Source organism: Typha latifolia, chromosome 11, assembly GCF_019914945.1.
Source record: "Typha latifolia isolate L0001 chromosome 11, TyphaL0001v2, whole genome shotgun sequence".
NCBI lineage: Eukaryota > Viridiplantae > Streptophyta > Magnoliopsida > Poales > Typhaceae > Typha > Typha latifolia.
The window spans coordinates 3,473,138-3,495,152 of NC_133096.1; positions in this window are offsets into that span (position 1 = coordinate 3,473,138).

The following is a 22,015-nucleotide window of genomic DNA, read 5'->3' on the forward strand; positions in this document are numbered from 1 at the left end:
TTCCTTTGCAGCGACCACAGCAGGACCGAGTCAACCAATGTCCATGGGTTCGAATATGGATGGATTAAGGGCATGTTCCAAACATTGTTGCTTACAAAACCCAAGACCAGCAGTGGTGGAACCCGAGAGGCATGCAGCACCAGTGCGCTTCGTCGACGAGGATTGGCACTATGAGGATGAGGTTGATCCCTATGGAGTTGGTGAAGGACATGCTTGAGGATTTAGAGAAGGTGATCAACATGCACAAAGGTTTAGACCTGAACCAAGGATCTTTCGCGAACCTGACAACGCTATTCGAGGGAGAACCGCACGCTTAGACTTTTCAAAATTCCAAGGCGATGATCGAACAGATTGGGTGTTTCAAGTTGAACAATATTTTGATTGTCAAGGTACAACAGAAGATACAAAAATCCAGATGGCAAGCTTACACCTCTAAGGAACGGGCACTACATTGATATAGATCGGTAATTTGTGGTGGTGGATTTACCGGATAGGCAGATTTTTGTATGAGGATTATGCATAGATTTGGGACAGTGGCATATAAAGATTTTGCTGCCACATTAAGCAAGATGGTTCGGAGGACAACCGTATTGGAGTACCAAGCTGAGTTTGAAAGAGTTAGTAGTCGTTTTGAGCCACCTTGGCCCGAACCAACATTGATGAGCACATTCATTTCAGAGTTGCGAGAGAAGATACAAGTGGATGTTCGTGCTCTTGAGGAGGCCGTGAGGATGGAGCAAAAACATAAGGCTCTCAAGATGGCAGCAAAAGCAAGTTGGGGCAACCGAGATAGGTTGTTTGTGCCTAGAACACTAGCTGGAAATTTTACAGGTTCAAAGACGGCGGCGGCTGTGAGCACTAGACCACGACCACCTTTGAGACCTTCTGATATTAGAGGAGGCACAAGACCCACCATTCGAACATACATTGATGAGTACATTTATTTCAGGGCTACGAGATGAGATACAAGCAGATGTTCGTGCTCTATGTCTGACTACTCTTGAGGAGGCCTTTGAGAAGGCTGTGAGGATGGAACAAAATCATAGGGCTCTAAAGATGGCAGTGAAAACCAATTGGAGCAACCGAGATGGGCGGTTTGCACCTAGAACGCCGGTTAGAAATTCTACAGTTTCAAAAACAACGACTGCGACTACTAGACCACGACCACCTTTGAGACCTTCTTTTGACGTTAGGGCACTAGAACCCCCATTCGAACTCTCACACTTGCTAGTTGGAGGAGCAAAGAGCGAAGGGCCTTTGCTTTCGATGTGATGAGCATTTCACCCCCCGATCATCGTTGTTCTAAACCGATCGCGAGTGTGATGCTTATCGACGGTCCTGAGGAGGATGATGAGATTGATGAGGATGGAGATTGTCCAGAGGAGATCCATGAGGAGGGTGTTGTCCAGAGATATCCAAGCTGAAATATCGATGCATGCATTTCGGGTACTTCCGAACCGAGGACATTAGGAGTAGACGAACTCATTAGAAAGCATTGTGTGCACATCCTCATTGATTCGGGGAGTACACACAACTTTCTAGATGAGAGATTAGTGAGGAGATTGGTTTTGGATGTCGAACCAACCACGGGATTTGACGTTGCTATTGGAGACAGCACGAAGCATAGGGCGGAGAGCTTGTTTCGTCGGGTCAGTATACAGGTACAAGGGCATGACATTATTGTGGACTTGTATTCGTTGGTGCTACGAGGAGCGGACATTGTCCTTGGTGCTCAGTGGTTATAGAGTTTGGGAACTGTCACATTTAATTTCCGGAGCATGTGGATGAAATATAAATAAGGAAACAAAGATGTGCGGCTTGATGGTGTTCGAACTTCGCCGATTTCTGCGATGCAACCTATGGTGGGGCTGCTTGGTGCGTATGATTTGGCCTATCCTCTTCAGTTAGGACCAGCAGGAGATAAGCCTCAAATGAGTTCAGGTACTATAATTGATTTGTCCAATTTATTAGATAACTTTTCTAGACTATTTGAGGAGCCGTAGGAGTTGCCACTAAGGAGAGCGGCAGACCATCGTGTAAAGATTGTACCCGGGGCTGCATCGGCGAACGTGAGGCCATATCGGTAAGGAAGTTATCTCAAGGATGGTAGCCGAGATATTGGAGAAAGGCCTCATACAACTAAATCATAGCTCGTACTCATCCCCCGTGCTTCTGGTGTGAAAAAAGGATGGGACATGGCATTTTTATGTCGACTATTGAGCACTAAACGCTATTACCGTCAAAGACCGGTATTCTATTCCGGTTATCGAGAGTTGCTAGACGAGCTTGCAAGAGCGACTATATTTAATAAGCTTGACGTGAGGGCCGGGTATCATCAAATTAGAGTTCACTCGGTGGATGTGCACAAAACTGCATTTCGGACTCCGGATGGGCATTACGAGTTCCGAGTGATGCCTTTTGGTCTCACCAATGCTTTAGCTACCTTTCAAGGTCTCATGAATGATATATTTCGGCCTCTCTTGCGAAGGTATGTCTTGGTATTTTTTGATGATATTTTACTATATAGCAGGACTAAAGTGGAGCATTGGCGGTATATGGCGGATGTGTTGAATTTGTTGTCGCAAAACCATTTGAAGATCAAGAAGTCCAAGTGCCTATGGGGAATACCAATGGTGGAGTATTTAGGCCACAGCATTTCAGCGGATGGTGTAGCGGCAGATCCTCAAAAGGTTGCATGTATGACCGCTTGGTCTCTTCCTACTACTAGCACTGAATTGAGAGGATTTTTAGGGCTGACTAGTTATTATTGTTGATTCCTCACTGGATATGGCAAGATCGTTGCTCCTCTCACTTCTTTGTTAAAGGACTATTTTAGATGGACGGATGACCGCCATAGCTTTTGAAAATTTGAAAATAGCAATGACGATGGCACCCATTTTAGCGCTATCGGACTTCACCAATGAATTCATTATTGAATGTGATGCATCGAGTGTTGGCATAGGAGCTGTACTAATGCAAGAAGGACTTCCCATTGCCTATATTAGTAAGGCTTTATTACAAAAATCTCAGCCATTATCGACTTATGAAAGAGGGATGTTGGCAATTCTGCATGCGGTGACAAAGTGGATGCCTTATTTGATCGGTAGACGATTCATTATCCGAACCGATCAAAGGAGCCTTTCATACTTTATGGGATAGCGCATACACACTCTGGCACAGCAGCGATGGGTCACAAAATTGTTGGGGTATGATTATGAAATTCAATACAAGTAGGGAACGGAAAATAAAGCGGTGGATGTACTATCGCGGCAACCCGATACCGCCGAGCTTGCTGCCTATTCATCTCCTACCTTTCCCTTCCTTAACGAGCTGAGGTATGCATGTACATCTGACCTATATATTTTGAGATTATTGCAAGAGGTGATGGATGATCCGGAGCGCCATCCCGAGTTGGAAAATCGAGGTAGTTTGCTGTTGGACCGCGGATGCATTCAAGTGCTCGCAAATGACGGATTGTGGCAGAAATTTTTGGAGCACTATGAATTATAGGAGGATATCTCAGAGTTGCACAGGGCCAGGATTGAGATGGGATGTGAGGAGTTTTGTCCGTGCTTGCGAAATCTGTCAAAGGGCTAAAGCAACCACTTTGAAATCGGCCGGATTACTACAGCCTTAACCTATACTGGACCGTGTTTGGAAGGACATTTCTATGAACTTCATAGAGGTTCTTCCGCTGGTACATGGTTATTCTGTTATCTTTGTGGTGGTTGACAGATTGAGCAAACATGCACACTTTTCGACATTGTCACATCCGTTTTTAGCAAAGACGGTGGCTGAAATTTTTGTTAGAGATATTGCTCGATTACATGACATGCCATGCACGATTGTCTCGGATCGTGATCGTGTATTTATTAGTGACTTTTGGACTGAGTTTTTTAGATTGTAGGGGACTCGATTAAACTTCAGTTCGGTCTACCATCCACAGACGGACGGCCAAACCGAGGTGGTTAATTGAGGCATTGAGCAGTATTTGAGATGCTTTGTTGGAGAGATGCCGAGACGATGGTTGGAGTTCTTACCGTGGGTGGAGTGGTCTTATAACACCGCCTACCATAGCAGCATTGGCATGACTCCATTTGAGGTGGTGTATGGACGCACGGCTCCGACGTTACGCACTTATGTTCCAGTGGCATCGGTAGATAGGACGGAGGTGGACTTAGCATTGATGGATAGAGACGCCACATTGAGGAGGTTGCGTGCTCATCTTAAACTTGCACAAAACTGCATGAAGTAAGTTTATGATCGTAGCCATAGGGAGCAGGAGTTCGACATCGGAAGTTGGGTGTTTGGGAGGGTGCAACCATATCGACAAGTGACCTTACGTCCAATGCGAAACCAAAAGTTAGCATATCACTACTTTGGTCTATTTCGGGTGTTGGAGCGTACTGGTTCGGTTGCATATCGTTTGGAGCTATCAGAGGGGTCAAGAGTGCACCTTGTCTTTCATATTTCTTTGTTGAGAGAGCGAATTGGAGATCATGAGATTGTTGGATCGATTCTACCGGAACCATTGGAGGAGATAGAGATCGTAGAGCCAATTCGAGTACTTGCTAGACGCCGACGACGACATGGTTCTAGATTAGAGATGGAGATTCTAGTTGAGTGGCTTGGCAAGCCATCTGATGAGGCGACATGGGAGTTAGAGATTAATATCTTGGAGCGTTTCCCTGGCTTTTCACCTTGAGAGCAAGGTGGGGGAAGCATGGTGATACACTTAGGTGAGATCTTTGTGATAAAGCCTTGCCCTACGTTAGGGCTACCAACTCTTCCCCCTTCTTTCAATCTATCTATCACATTGCCCTAATCCCTTCCATCACTCATTATCCTTCCACCTCCACTTATTCACCAGTGCCACCCCATTACCGCCGGTCCACCATCCTCCACCATCGCCAAGGATCCATAGACAGACTCCCTAATGTTTGTTTACTAATCGGATGATATCTCGAGATCCCACTATCCAATTTACCTAAAACTAGATATTTTGGAAATTATTTTTCCGGGGCTACACATATCAAAATTTCACATCAATCCAAGGGCTAAATCTTTCGACATCTATTTTCAAAGTTCCGTGTCAGATCCCGTCCAAATCTGAAAATCGGGAGAGATCGAGCCTTGGCCTAAGGGGAAATCGTATCACAATTAATCTAGATCTTGAAGGGATCGTTCCGTAGCCTATCACATCGTCTGATACAATAAAATACAAATATAATAAACAACGATACAACTCAATTTCTATTGAAATTATCATCTATACCATCTCACACTTATAGCTCACCTCATCGTTCTAGAATATCTTCTCAGGATATCTCAAGTCGCTATCACGTACCACATATCTGTGTGGGTTAAAAAAGAAATAAAGTGAATAATGAGCAAAAGACTCAGTGAATAAACCTTACCTCGAATCAGTAATGCCAAACAGAGAGTAAATCAAGCACTAGATAATATAAATCAGAAAGAGCATCATATTAAAAATAAGTATATAAATGTATCATCAATAATATATAAAAATATAGTGGAGATCATGTCATAACTGATCACACATATAATTCTTGACACATATGATGCATATTGACTAGTTGAAAATCAGATATATCAAATGATAATGAAATCATATGCATTTTTCAACATCTTAGACATCAATGCACCACATATGAGGTTGGCCACGTCGTGCTATGCACCAATTAAATTTTTTTTAATAGATAGGTTGTTAAATTTTCCTTCCCCCCTTATAAAAATTTTGACCTCGAAATTAAATCACACTAGTGTTATAATAAAATCAACATATCTAGCTCCACTACCTTCTAATCAAACTAACAATTGCGAAATCTCACTTTTTGTAATTCATAACTTATACTTCGTTTACTAATTTACTTATTAACTCATAACATTATGCAACCACAATTAACTTCCATATAAAAATAAATTCCTAGATCTATGCCAGTTAGGTAATCACAATATATCCATCGACATCAATAATACCACTAGTCTGCAAGAAAGAATGTAAATTGGTTCTACAACATAGAAAGATTTTAAATATATTAATTGTAGCATGTTCTACTCCAAAATACCTCAACCTGTTTAAAACTATCAATTCTTATGCTAACTCCAACCATATAGTAATGAAATGACATAATTACGTATGATAAAACTAAATTATCTCCAAGATCTACAGAATGTATACTCTGATCCCAAACATGCTGGTGGGGACACCACTTTTTGTCACCTTTATTCTCGTAAGCACAAAAGGACTGCACCTGTGGCCCTTTGGCTTAACGAGGGTTGTGACTAGTCACCTTCTAGGGCTATTTTCATCTTTTAACTTTTACTTTATTTGGCCTATATAAAGGCTTGTAATCATCTTTTATGGGTTAATGAATATTTTGAGAGCTTTTCCCTATTGAGTGTTTGTTGGTGGATTCCTCGGGTTTGATTATTTCTCCCTACTTTTTCTTCTCAACTCTACAATCAATACATTGTTCTGCATCAGCTTTGGTATCAGAGCGGATCGTTTCCTAGTTTATGGACGCTCCATCGCCTAGATTCTACGCAGCGCCTCATCTTTTCTTCGTCAGATCAATCGCTCCACGAACACCATATCGCTACGAGATTCGTCGCCTGATACATTAGGATCCGGATCCGAGTTACACGAGGAGATCACCCTCAAAGAGGAAAACAATAAACCATTACCATCACAAGGAGATAATCACAAGTAAGCTTTATTCAATTGATTTTCTTTCCCTGTTTTAGATTTAAACAAAAAATAGAAAGAGCTCTTTGAAAAAAATAAAAAGAGAGAAAAAAAAAAAGAAAGAGCTCTCTGAAAAAAAAAAGAGAGAAAAAAAAAATCCGAAATTCAGTTTGTTTGTTTCATCTTTATCTTTAATTTTAGATTTCGAAAATTTCGAAATTAATTTTAGAAGATATTTTTTTCTTCTTTTTCTTATTTACCTTTCCTTAATTATATGAAATTAGTTTCTATAATTTTGGGATTAATTTCCATAATTTTAGGGAATAGTTTCCATAATTTTAGGGATTAGTTTCCATAATTTTTGAAAATTAGTTCCCTAATTTTAAGATAAATACCTATCTTATCTATTTCCCTAACTTAATCCCAACCAACCCAAAACCCAAACCCATTAACCTACCAGCCTAACCTAGCCCATCTTTTAGCCTTAGTGAATCGGTAGAAACCTACCCAAAAATCGACCTCCAAACCCATCGTCATCTTCCTCCTCTTTAGCCCCAGCCGTCATTCACATCTATCATCCCATCTTCCTCTGTTTGCCGACACTACCGCCGACCTCCACGGACGACGCCACCGCCAATTTCCACGGCCCTTGCTCTACCGTGCCACCATCTTCACCAACACCGCTGCCCCTGCAGCCCTTGCCGCGGCCGCCACTACCGCAGCCACCCGCTGCTGCAATTTCCAGCCGTAGCCGCCCATCCGCAGCCATCTTTGCTGCTATGACCACTGCTGCCACTTCCATCGCCCCTGCCACAGCCCATCTTCACCACCGCCAACGCTCTACTACTGCCGTTGCTGCAGCACTTTCGCGGGCCTGCTACTGCTTCATCGCAGTCGTCGCTGCCATTCTTGTAGCTCCCTACCATCGGAGCCGCCGCCGCTGTCCCTACCACCGCGATTGTCGCCACAGTCGCTGTTGTTGGATTCCGGCCACCGTTATCATGACCACTATCTACAGTGGACGTGCGACATTCAGTAACATCCGTCCTTTCTTTACTATTATTTGTTAGTCTTAAAATAGCAACTGTCTTTCTGTTGGTGTGGATCATAAACATAATGAGCCTGTTATTGCCTACCTATTTACATTGCTTAATTTATTTGTTTTATTTCAACAAGCGCTTGAGCCTGATATTGCCTACGTACCTACTTTTTGTTTGTTACAAAAAAAAATTAATATTAACGGTAGAACTAGCTAGGTTTGAGGGAAAGTCTTGACATATCTGTAGTCCCCGTCTCGATCTCGGGTGATTGTACTACTGGTTTGCAATTTTTCTGTTGAGTCTGACTAGCTCTTACTTAAAACTTCATAAGTGGCTGTAGGTTATTCTGGTAGAGACATTTTATATTAACCTTCGTAGTGGTAGGAGAGTATCTCACCCTTCATCCCAGTCTGTTATGGAACCCAATACCATGGAAGATTTTCGTCAATTTTTACCAGAGTCCATTGAAACCATTACTACCAGATTGGACGACTTCAATGCTCGTCTTGAAGCTATTGAGATGGGTTGTGACCAACATGAGACTAGGAGTGACGTCGGTGCGTCCAACACGGTTGCCACGCGTGCCGCTCCTAATGTCGAGACCCATCGACAAGCTCCATACTAGCCTGACCATGAGAGAGGTCCTAAGAGAGAACCCCATAGGCAAAATTATCGTGAAGATACATTTGATTTTCAAAATAACAGGGGGTTTAGAGGCAATGTCGCCTTTAGAGAATCTCAAAACCATGACAATCAAATTATAAAAAATATTAAGATGGATGCCCCAACTTTTGACGGTTGCTTAGATCCTGCTGTATTTACTGACTGGCTCCGTGAGATGGACCATTTCTTTGAGTGGTATGATCTACCAGAAAACCGACGCATTAGATTTGCCCAAATGAAACTAGTCGGCCGGGCCAAACTATTTTGGCAAAGTATAGAACAATTATTAGTGCGACGAAACCAGCCTCCCATAATTCATTGGCAGCATGAAATGAAATAAAAACTAAAAGAAAAATATTTGCCACATTCTTATCTTGCTGACCTTTTGGATCAATGGAATAATTTTAAACAAGGAAATAGGCCTGTGAGTGATTATGTCTCCCAATATGAGGAATATATACTGAGGTGTAATGTTGTGGAGGATGAGAGGATGACACTGAGTCATTTTAGGCATGGCCTTAACGACGACATTCGAAGAGTTAGTTTTCCAGGAGGTTACCTCCTTGGACCAAGCTTACACTCTTGCGTTGAACTACAAGATGGTTAATAGGCAACAATTGCCTAGGTGACCAATTGGGCGCACCCCTCCCAGTTACGCACCTGCTGGCGTAAAAGCTCCACCACCATTGGTACCTACCAGAACTACCCAAACTGCCGCACCTGCCCAACCTGACAAAGGGAAGGGGCCCCTCCATGAAACTGCACCTGTTAATGACCCCCGTCGATGTTATAAATGCCGACAAGTTGGTCATGTAGCCTCAAACTGTCCTTGAAAGGCCTTTTATCTTGGGGAATAGGATGACATTATCGGGGAAAATGAGCTCGATGAACAAATTTATGAACCTGACTATGATGATGTCCAAGATAGTGATGAAGATCGTGATTGTGGAGACCATACTGTTGGTGTTGTTCGTTGCGCTTTGACGCAACCCTGGGAGATCGATGATTGGCGAAGGAATGCAATTTTCCACACTTACATTAAATGTGGGACTAAAGATTGCAAAGTCATCATCGACAATGGGAGTTGTATTAACGCCGTGTCTTCTAACGTTATATCTCGCCTGGCATTAAAGTCTACACCTCATCCGAATCCTTATATGGTATCTTGGGTAAATGATTCTTCCATTGCTATAAATGAGAGATGCCTTGTTCCTATCACTTTCCTTTCTTATAAGGAAGATGTGTGGTGCGACATTGTGCCGATGGATGTAGGGCATATTATTTTAGACCGCCCTTAGTTATTTGATTATGATGTAACTATTTTTGGGCGTTCCAACTTGTGCTCTTTCAATTTTGAAGGCAAGAAGATTACGATAAACCCTATGCGCCCTAAAATAATTAATAAAAATAACAAGAAAAATGCTCCAAGTAAAAAGGGTTTGCACATAATAAATTCTAAAGAATTTGAAAAGGAAGCAAACCAAGGCTCTATTGTGTTTGCCTTGGTGGCTCATGAAGTTGGGAGCACTACCCTCACTCCATCATCCGAAGAATTTGCTCCTATACTAAATGAGTTTCAAGATGTGTTTCCGGATGATCTGTCGGACCAATTGCCTCCTTTATGCGATATCCAACATGCAATTGACTTTGTCCCTAGAGCGTCCCTCCCAAACTTGCCACACTATCGAATGAGCCCCAACGAATATGCTAAACTGCAACATTAGGTAAATGAACTTCTTATGAAGGATTTCATCCGCGAGAGCCTAAGCCCTTGTGTTGTGCCTGCCTTGCTCATGCCAAAGAAGGATGGGTCTTGGCGTATTTGTGTCAATAGTCGAGCCATCAATAGAATAACAGTCAAATATCGTTTTCCCATTCCACGACTTGATGACATGCTTGATATGATGGCGGGAGCTTCAATTTTTTCTAAGATCGATCTTAAAAGTGGTTATCACCAAATCATGACATGCTTGATATGATGGTAAACTGCTTTTAAGATGAAAGACGGGTTGTATGAATGGTTGGTAATGCCTTTTGGTTTATCAAATGCCCCAAGCATTTTCATGTGTGTTATGAGACAAGTGCTTCGCCCATTCATGGGCAAATTTCTTGTGGTGTATTTTGATGACATTTTGATTTATAGTTGATCAAAAGAGCTTCATTTGGACCATTTGCATCATGTCTGTCTAGCGCTTCGTGCTGCTCAACTCTATAGCAATAGGAAGAAGTGTTCTTTTCTTGTCGATCAAATCATCTTCTTGGGATTTGTGGAGAAGGAGTCCGCGCTGACCCTGAGAAGGTCAAGGCAATTGTTGATTGGCCGAAACAACGAAATATTCATGATGTGCGTAGTTTTCATGGCCTTGCTACTTTTTATCGCCGCTTCATTCGAGAGTTTAATACTATCATGTCGCCGATCACTCCTTGCTTTTGAAGAGATTAAGAAGAAAATGACAATACGCCTGTAATGCGTCTTCCTGAGTTTTCTAAAGCTTTCGAGGTGGAATGTGATGCCTCAGGTATCGGGATCGGCGATGTCCTTAGCCAGGAACGCCATCCTATTGCCTATTTCAGCAAAAAACTAAATGAGGCTAAGAAAAAGTACTCCACGTACGATAAGGAATTTTATGCGGTTATTCAAGCTTTACGCTATTTGCGCCATTATTTACTTCCGCATGAATTCGTGCTTTATTCCAACCACGAAGCTCTTCAATTCCTAAATTCTCAGAAGAAACTAAATTCGAGACATACTCGTTGGATCGAGTTCTTACAAGAGTATACTTTTGTACTCAAACATTGAGCTGGGTTTGAGAATAAGGCGGCTGATGCGCTTAGCCGAAGGGTTTACCTTCTGTCTGCCATTAGCATCAAAGTCACTGGGTATGACAAAATGAAGGAAGATTATACAACTTGTTCGAACTTTGGCGAAATTGTTCTCACTTTGCTGACTGATCCGAACTTAGCTTTGGACATTTGGACGGTTACCTATTTAAGGCTAACAAGCTTGATGTTCCCTGTACGTCCGTGCGTGACTTCCTTGTTTAGGAGATCCATGCCGGCAGTCTATCGGGTCATTTTGGACGTGATAAGATCATTGAAGAAGTGGAGCGCCAATTCTACTGGCCAAGTCTCCAACATGACGTCGCAAAATTAGTTGGTCAATGTAGGACTTGTCAATTAGCAAAGCACAGAAAACAAAACACTGGACTTTACACTCCGTTATCTGTGCCTGATCACCCGTGGCAGGATGTTAGTATGGATTTTGTCCAGGGCTTGCCTCGCACATTTAGAAAATATGATTCAATCCTCGTGGTTGTGGATCGCTTCTCTAAGATGGCCCATTTTATTCCTTGTACTAAGACCTCTGATGCGTCACAAGTGGCCAAATTGTACTTTGCCTATATCAACTAGTTATATGGTCTTCTAAAAACTAATGTTTCCGACACCCCGATTGGTGGATTCTTCGGGTTTGATTATTTCTCCCACTTTTTCTTCTCAACTCTACAATCAAGACATTGTTCTGCATCATATGCTTAATGAATTATCCCTCAATACTATCACTAATACCGGGTAGCACAATAAATATATAATATTTCTAGAACATTAGAAATATTTAACTCATGTTTCTCTTTCTAGACAAATTATGTCGCTAGCCTAAACATACTCACCATCAACTAATATCATCATAGAATTTAGGCAATAGTACAAACTCTCTTATCCAAAGATACACTACTCATATACTTGAACCATTATGCACTTTACTAAACAAATCTGAATGAGATATCACAACTATTCGTATAAGGCTACTAAATCACAGTTTATGTTCATAATACATTCTTCAAAATAACATACAACTCATCAAATCCAAGCTACTCATACTGCAATATCAATTAAAATTTATAGAGCCTTCTGATTCCCTATATTATCTTCCTTCTTAACCTGCAATATTTGAATGTTTATATTCAAGTTATCTCAAGCAACATACATGATAAAAAAATTTTATAATGATCTTTCTATACATTGTTTTCTTCATCCAAACTATCTATTCATTAATTCATATAGTTCCAATCCAATCATGATCAACTCAATCACCATTGTAACAGCAATAACTTCCTAGCAAATTCTGTTACACAATCCAACATTCCAATTACTCGACAATATAACACTCAACTCATAAAACAAATCCATATCCAACAATTGTTAACATAGACTCAATAACATCAACATGGCATCATGTAACTAATAAAATTCCAAGTATTTACTAACCCATCACACTTAATCTTTAAGAGTACATACTTATAATTTTAATAAACCCATAAAAGTACTATCCATGAATTAATAAGACACTAAGATTAATCTACTGAGTTATTCAGGCTATTATGATCTGATCTGCCATTAAAGCAACAAAAATCAATTTATTCATATGGATGGCAGAACGCCCAAGAATAATAATGATCAACCTCAGTAACATAAATTTTCCCTTTTATTTTAAATCAACTCACATCCTCAATTTTGTAATTCCTAAAAAAATTGAAAATTAACAAACTATAAAAGAATTATCAGTCATATAATTATTATCTTCCAATCAGGTATCTTTATCTTAAAACTCATGCAAACTTATAAGTCATTACAATTATTAAAATCAATCTCATCATTCCAAAAAAGTTTGCTCAATAACTTCTGGTAATAATTTATCACGTAAGTCAAAGGTTATAGAAATGCAAATATAACCACCTTCTAAACATCACTATTTATTTATAGTCTAGCAATATAATAAACATTTGTCAATACAATGAATATGGTCCATCCTATAAAGCCATTAGTCCAACTTCCAAATCGATCATAATGCAGTTATATCTATCATATACTCTGTATATAATTCTGTCTACATACCTCTCTTGTTGTATCATCAAGACAATATCATAATACCCATGTAAAAAATATCATCACATCTCATTTTTAATAAATAATCACCTAAACCCGGTAATTTCTCAAAAGTTTCACGTTAATATTCTATTACACCATTTGAACAAAGTTCACTGCATATACTAAAAAATTTAATCTTATAACATTGCTTAAAATTATTCTACAACATCATCAGTACCACAGAATAACCATAAATCAATATAAGTCTACATATTTTCGACTCAAATCCAACATCATCATAAATACACAATCGACATGCTATCACATTCTTATCCTTTAAATCGATATCAAAACTAAACTGGTAATATATTTTTCCACTATCATACAAGGTATATCAAGTGCTACAATCTCAATAAATTACTATCACCCTATATGGTTCATCTCATTATCATTCTTCCACTTAATCATATCCACATAATTAGCAATTTCTAAACTAATCTCACTTTCATGTCATCCAAAAATTATATTAAATCTCAACTACTAAAATCATTCATAATCCGTAATCTTAGTTCATGTCATATTTCCTATCTTTATTATCCTCTTTGTAATCATCAAGTTAATAATGTAACACAGATGTTAAACATCTATTTGCTAGTACAATTAGAACTTATATAACTACTAACACAAGCATCTTGCAAAGACAATCTATCATATCATATCGTCTAACAAATTTTCACAGTATAAGATCATCCAACTACAATCAATGAGTAAAATCCATATAAAGATTCAAAATGGTCTTCCCGCACCTATACCTTTTTACATCATTTCCTAATCCCAAGTGTATCCATAAAAGAATCAAAATCCAAAATATGCAATATCTGTTCAAAATAATCTCAAATCTACTGATAATACACTATATTCTGACATATATTATACAAATCATCGTCTATACAATAAAGTACAAATATAACAAACAACAATACAACTCAATTTCTATAAAAATTATCATCTATACTCATCGTTCTAAAATATAGCTTTTACCTCATCGTTCTAAAATATCTTCTCAGGATATCTCAAGTCACTGTCACGTACCACATATCTATGGGGGTTAGAAAAGTATAGTGGACATCATGTTCACGCATATAATTCTCGATAATGTATAAACAAATCTTCATGTCATACCATCATCTTAACTCTCAAATATAACACATATGATGTATGCCGACTATGACCATACTATGATATCAAATGCAACCACATATGATACATATTGACTACCTAAAAATCAAGTATATCAAATGATAATGAAATCATATGCATTTCTCAACATCTTAGACATCAATGTCACCTCTGAAAATCATCATCATACTAGACCACTATGCATAGTCAACATTCAGTACCCGGTCTCATAATCCAGCCCGAAGGCTCAGAGCATACCCTGCCAACCGTTAAGAGTCCTCAATAGTATAATCATACCCTGCCAATCGTTAAGGGTATTATCATCATCCAGACTTGGGTACCCAACTAGCTGATAGAAACCACATAAGGATAACTCGCCACATATGCCCTAGCGAATGGGCATGTGTTTGAATATCTGCTGCGCACACAAATCTCTAACGTAAGGCCAATAGGACCGCGACTATGTCAAACGATCAATCATCTCGAGGCACCCCTAACCCTCTTGCCCTCTCGGGTATCCTCATGCTTTCTACCAACTATCATATCAATCAAATTTCATGCTTTCCTTCTAAATAACAGATCATATGCATTTACGTGGAAGAGGAGTCAAAAGAAATGCATGATGCAATGAAAACTCTAATGGTACATGTATCACATGCATACTCATGCTAGTCTATCACACGCATACTCATGCTACAGATCATCTCTAGTCATCTCTATATATCATCAACATACTCATATCCAGGATCAGTCTAATCGAATGCATGATAAAATATGCTTGAATCATTTCTAAATAAGATGCTTGAGGTCAAAACATGCATATATATTATATAATATATCCTAATTTGAGAAAGACGTCTATGGGATAAGAACCACATATCCCTCCCATCAGATAAAAAGAAAGAACCACATATCCCTCCCATCCGTCAACCAAGAGTCAACTCATTGCTAGCAGGGTCCACGGGGTCTCAAATAAGGGATTCGGGGTCTGAAAATATCTAAGTAACATTTGTTAGTCGTTTATCCAATTAGAATTAGTTCAAATAGAATATAAAGGTTTATTAGATTTAGAATCACTTCTTTTATTTTGTACATAACTAGATCCACATCATACATACGATTAAAATACTATAATTATACTATTATCATAAAATGTTAGTTATAATATAAGAAGACAAAATATTCTAAATATATAATTATAAAATAAAAGCTAAATAATTATAAATAATATATAAGTGTAGACAAGTTCTATTTTGTAATAAATTTTATAATTCTTAGTCTATCTTGATTAATCAGAAATTATATAGTCTTTACTTAATTATACAAAATAACTAATCAATTAATTAATTAATTAATTAATGACTAGTATCTTATTCTACACACAATAGTATATAATAAATTGTTAAAATTACTTAAAATGTATATATTATGAATATTAGTACAAAAATCTAGTAATTATAATTTATAAAACTATCTATTAATTTAATAGAAATATAAATAATTAAATAAATAAATATAAGTATTACCTATATCTATGTGTAATAGTTTACAACCTAATTAATCATTAACTATACTAATTATAATTAATAATAATCATATTGAAGAATATATATCACTGTTAAAATAAGTAATATATAAATTATCTATTTGCACTAATTTAGAAAAGAACACGGCTTTGGAAGAGAGTGAGAAGAAGCTAAAGAAGAAGAAAGAAGAAAGGAAGAAGAAAGGAAGAAGAAATAAGAAAGAAGAAGAAGAAGAAAGGAAGAAGAAATAAGAAAGAAGAAGAAGAAGAAAGGAAGAAGAAATAAGAAAGAAGAAGAAGAAGAAGAAGAAGAAGAAGAGAAGAGAAGAAGAAGAAGGGAATGAGGGGCGGGCCAGCGGGGTGGGGCTCGGTCACTGCTGGCCAACCAGCGGTAGCACGGCGACAACGGTGGCGGGTCGATAGTGGTAGCAGTGAGAGAGAGAGAGAAAGAGTGAGTTTGAGGGAAAGAGGAGAGTGAGAGAGAGAGATCGAAAGAGAGAGAGTGGAGAGAAGAAAAAGAGAGAGGAGGTGGGGAGGAGGGGGAATAACGGTGGCTGCGACGATAGTTGAGGGTGCGTGGCACCCTCAGCCCGCCCATTGCTGCATGGCACGAGGCCGGCCACGCTATGGCCGGCCACGTCGTGCCATGCACCAAGTAATTTTTTTTTTTAAGAGAGGTTGTTACATGGGCAGTAGGCCAAGCGATTGTTAGCTTTAGTGAGAACCCTCTGGACTAAACGGCGGGGCCTGCAAGCCCAGCGTCTTGTTGGCTTCTCGGCTTGACTCACCTTCTTCCAGCCCGTGGAGACTAGGATGTTGGGCTCTTGAGTTAGGTGGTCAAGAGGGGTATGGGGTTGTGGATGGTGGGGCCTCCCAAACGTTAAACTAACCCAAATCCTAGTGGAATCCTGTCGATCGTGTTCAAATGCACCAGATCGTGTTCGAACGCACAAAAGACATTCTCTGTATGTGCGAACGTGATGCTGGAGTTCGAACGCCACATTCGAATGTGCACATTTTGCATTCTCTGTATTTGCGAACCTAATGCAGGCGTCCACAAGGGCGTTCGAACATGACCCCTTTCGCATTCGAATGCAACCAACCTACAGGAATTTTATTTTAATAAAAATAAATAACTAATGCAATAAGAAAAGACCCTAACAAGGTGTATTACGACGAAGGGTGCATCATTGAGCTGGGTTGGTGGTGTCGGTGAAGAGGTGGTGGCAATGGCAGTTGTGGAGGAGAATGAAGTGATCGGGTGGTGGTCTAGTGGGGAAATAGAGGCCAGTGTGAGGGAGTTTGATAGTGAGGTGGCATCGTGGTTGGGGAGGAAGACAATACTTGGGTTGCGATGTGGGTGGAGTGGGAAGGAGGTAGTGGTTGCTTCAGCTGAGGGAAAGTAGTGGGGAGTGGGTGAGAGGGACTCGTGGGCTTAGTTGGTGGCCTTAGGAGATAGGGTTTGGAGAGAGAGAGAGAGAGAGAGGACGGAGAGAGAGTGGAAGAAAATTAGGGAAATCATTCTTAATCCTTGATGTGCTCACCACACCTCATTTATAGTGGCTACCCCATACTAGGTTATTTGCTCCAGGTAACCCTAGACTAGACATGACTTATTTCGACTAGACTATCCCGACCAACAAACTCTAGTCTGGTTCAGAATAATTTGTCAATTATATTGAATTAATAAGAAGGCACAAATCTAAATCCTAATAACACACTTACTCATCTACAATTCAGTAATTTTTCCAATAATGTCTCTTTTGTGCTAGGTTCTACTTTCTTTATAGCTAATATAAGCATTTGCTTTATCATAGGCTTCATAGGTGAGATGTCTTGCTAGTCTACAAAATTTGGTTCATCTTCCTTTTGATTGGAGGTTTGATCTTCTATTTGTTCACAAACCCTGTCAATGATATGACAAACCAAGCTTTTCCATTTATTTCTTGCTTAGGGACATCTTTCTCTTTAACCATATCTTTCAATTATCACTCTTCTGCATGGGTTCAACTTTTCCACTTACTTTTGAATACGAGTGAATAATAGGGCTTACAACTTTCTTTCAAAAAAAACTCCAAGTCTATCTGATTTTTTCTTCATATCATTTAATTCATGCGCAACACATTTCCTTAATTTCTTAAATTCACTAGCAACAATGTTTATTTTACCCTAAAAAACATGGTAAATATTATAAAAATGTATAGGAATTAGCAACAGCGTAGATAAATGGATAATTAGTTGGGACATATTCCTCTATATGAAGGAATCCTCAGCACCACAAATATAATTATGCACCATAGTCTACAGGAATCCTTAGCACTGTAGATATAATTTTGTACACTGATATTTAATACTACTGATACACAGACACTATAAAAAATTTCATATAGAAAGCCTAAACAAAATTGTATTGCATCCTCCGCCTTTTGCATAGGAGGCTCTTGTCGTTGTGCTCTTGTTTTGACCGGTTTTTACATTGGTACTTTTGTAGCTGGGCGATTTGGTATGCCAAGTGATGAAGTAGCTTAAATATAGAAAACATAGGTTAAAACAAAGACTGATATTTAATTTAAAGAGAAGAACATGGTGGATGGTAAGTTACCTGGTCGATAGTGAGCTCAATGATGTTTCGCTGATATGGCTCCCCTTTTGATAGGAAAATTTGTCCAACAGAACAAAATAGGAGAGTTGTCTGAGCTCAATTCCCTCTTAAGAGTTAATTTGTAAGACCATATGGAGAGGAGAACCACTGCTCCATTTAAATAACATACACAACCTTCCTACCGTGACTCCAAATCTTCTAATTAGTTACACGACTCCTCTATAGATCTAATAAGTACTTATGGATAGCCAGCCGTACACCATGAGAATTGTTGGATCTCACCGATATTTTTTAGATAATGTGCCAGCCTCACATGGCAACACTAGTTGCTATGCTAGAAGAAAAGACATGTGAACATGAACAACATGAAAAAATACACAAAATTGACTAGATCCGTCCCATCATCAATGGCTGATAGTGATGCAAGCCAGTTCTCAATTGTGGGACCGTCTGTTCTTCCACCCTTGTAATAACGTTGTACCCGTAGAGCAATTTCTTTGGTCCTATAAATGTTCACCTCCCGTCCATCTACCGGTAGATCGAGTATTCTTGTGTAAGGAAATAGATCAAGGATGTAGGGGCTGAGTGGTGTGGATGGAGGTGGGGAAGGCCGGTGAATGAGGTAGAGAACGGCCAAGGGTTTGGTAGAAGGTGGAGAACGGCCAAGGGTTTGGTAGAAGGTGGAGAACGGCCAAGGGTTTGGTAGAAGGTGGAGAACGGCCAAGGGTTTCATAGGATGTGGAAGGGTGGTTTAGGGCATAGGAAAGGTGGCTAGGTTGCTAGAGAATGATAGAGAGGAAGGTGGGTCGCTCCTTAGGGTCAAGGGGCTACAGTGAGTCGAGGAGATGGTCAGCAATGGTCGGTCCTAGGGAGATCTCAGTTGGCCAAGCTTGGAGGAACGAGAAGAGAATGAAAAAGAGTCCATCCTTTGATTAATCAACAATGAAAAGTGGCTACTTTTCTACTATTTGGAGGCTAGACAATCATTCAAAAACCATAGACAAATTCTATTACGACTCAACTTTCTCGTGGCGGATTCGATAGCAGCCCGATCGCGTTCAAATGCCCCAAAGTAAGTCTTTGGATTTGCAAACATGACTCAGGTGTTCGACACCCATGTTCGAGCGCCATCCATTTGCATTCAAACACATTTGCTAGAAACTATCTTATTTCCCTAAACACGTGGACTAACTAAACAATAACTAGTAAGCAATTAACAAGACATCAAGGTCTAGAAATGAAATACAATGCATAATTAAGAAAAAGCTAAATTAAGATAACTAGGGACTCTACCCTCCTAAGCTCTTTGGTTTGGTCAGAAATGAACCATCACAGCCCACCACGCTTTTCCACCTTGTCCTCAAGGTGTGAAGTCCGGAAACCGCTCCATGATGTTCGCCTCGAGCTCCCACGTTGCCTCATTAGATGGCTTGCCAAGCCACTCAATAAGCACCTCCGTTTCTAATCTCCCCTCATGTCGACCGCGTCGCCTAGCATGCACATGTACAGGCTCAACCCTTTCAATCTCATCCTCAGGCTTGGTCAAAACGCCTCCCAATATCTGATCCACATTGATTCTCGTCCTCAGTAGCGGAACATGGAACATGAGGTGGACTCGTGTTCCTTCAAGTAATTCCAAACGATATGGCACTGTTCCAATCCTCTCCAACACCTTGAAAGAACCAAAGAAATGATACGATAATTTCTTATTTCGCACTGGTCTCAAAGTAACTTGGCGGTATAGTTGCACCCGAACATAAACCATATCGCCTATATCATACTGCACATCGCGGAATCCTCTATCATACGTATACTTTTGGTGGTTTTGAGCAGTCCTCATGTGTGTCCTCAGCCGCCGAAGCATCTCATTGTGATCAAGAAGTGCCATGTCTACCTCTGTACAATCTGAAGTGGCCGTTCTAACGTAGACGCGCAATACTGGTGCTGTGCGACCATAAACCGCCTCAAATAGTGACATCCCGATGCTACTCTTCTCCGCCGTGTTGTACAACCACTCTGCCCAAGGTAAGTACTCCAACCAACGCCTTAGATGGTTACCCACAAAACAACGAAGATATTGCTCAAGTGCCTGATTCACCGCATCTGTCTATCCACCCAATTGCGAGTGATAAGTTGAGCTCATGTCCAAGCGGAAACCTTGCAATCTGAAATACTCCGTCCAAAAATTGCTGATGAACACCCGGTCACAATCTGAAATGATGGTGTGGGGCATGCCATGGAGTTTGGCAATGTTTCGGACAAAGCATTCGACGACAATCTTCACCGAATATGGGTGCACCAACACCACAAAGTGAGCATACTTGCTCAACCTGTTTACCACAACAAATATCGCTAAAAAACCATGTACCAATGACCTTTGATAAAATCCATGAATATCTTCCCAAATTCTGTCCGACATTGGTAAAAGCTGAAGAAACCCTACCAGTTTCATCGTCTCCACCTTCATGTCCAGCCTCTAGGGTGTTCTAGAAGTTTTCCAACTCTCGAGTTCACAATGAGCTAACTGTGGGCACTCGAATGGACCCTCAGTCGAGTAGGATGCTATCTCGGTTCTCTAACTTTGGGTGGCTTGTCGGATCTTCTTTAAGTCCTACATAAGACCCTTAACACTTGGATCATTCATACCTGCTCCCCTCAGCTCTTCAAGGAAGGGAAAAATTGGGACTGAAAAAGCCACAAACTCAGCTCTGTTAGTTTGCCACAATAGAGCATCCGCCACCCGATTTTTAGCACTCTTCTTATATAGCAATGATACACTTACTAAGGATCTCTTCTTATTGCATTAGGTATTTATTTTTATTAAAATAAACTTCTTGTAGGTTGTGTTTGAACGCCCTGCGAATGCTTGCATTAGGTTCGCAAATACAGAGAACGCATATTATGCGTTCGAACGCGCTTGGGCGAGTTCAAACGCCTGCGTTCGAACTCCTACATCGTATTCGCACATACAGAGAACACGTTTTGGTGCGTTCGAACGTGATCGACGGGAAAGTTCTAAAATTAGGGTTTCATATTGTTTTAGGACTTGTTGGCTAGCCTTTATATATATGTGGAAGGCAGCCAACTTCATTATGCAATTGGATTATTTATTTCTTGCCTCCTATCTTCTCTCTAGACTTGTCCCTCCTCCCTCTTCACCATCCTTCCACCTCTACCGTTGGCAGGGTTTCTCCTAACTTCTAATCTCCCTCGACTATCGAGCCACCTCTCTTCTGTGGGATCTCGACCACTTAGTTCTCTTCGTCTATATCTCTTAATCACGTCAACTATCCACCTTCATCTCCATACCCATCCATAACCCTAACATCCACTCCACCCGTCACCACCACCATCACCCACATTATTCCGTATTTTCATCCCTTCTACAGTTTGAATTTGCGAAGGTTGTAAATACAAAAGTTGTAGATCAG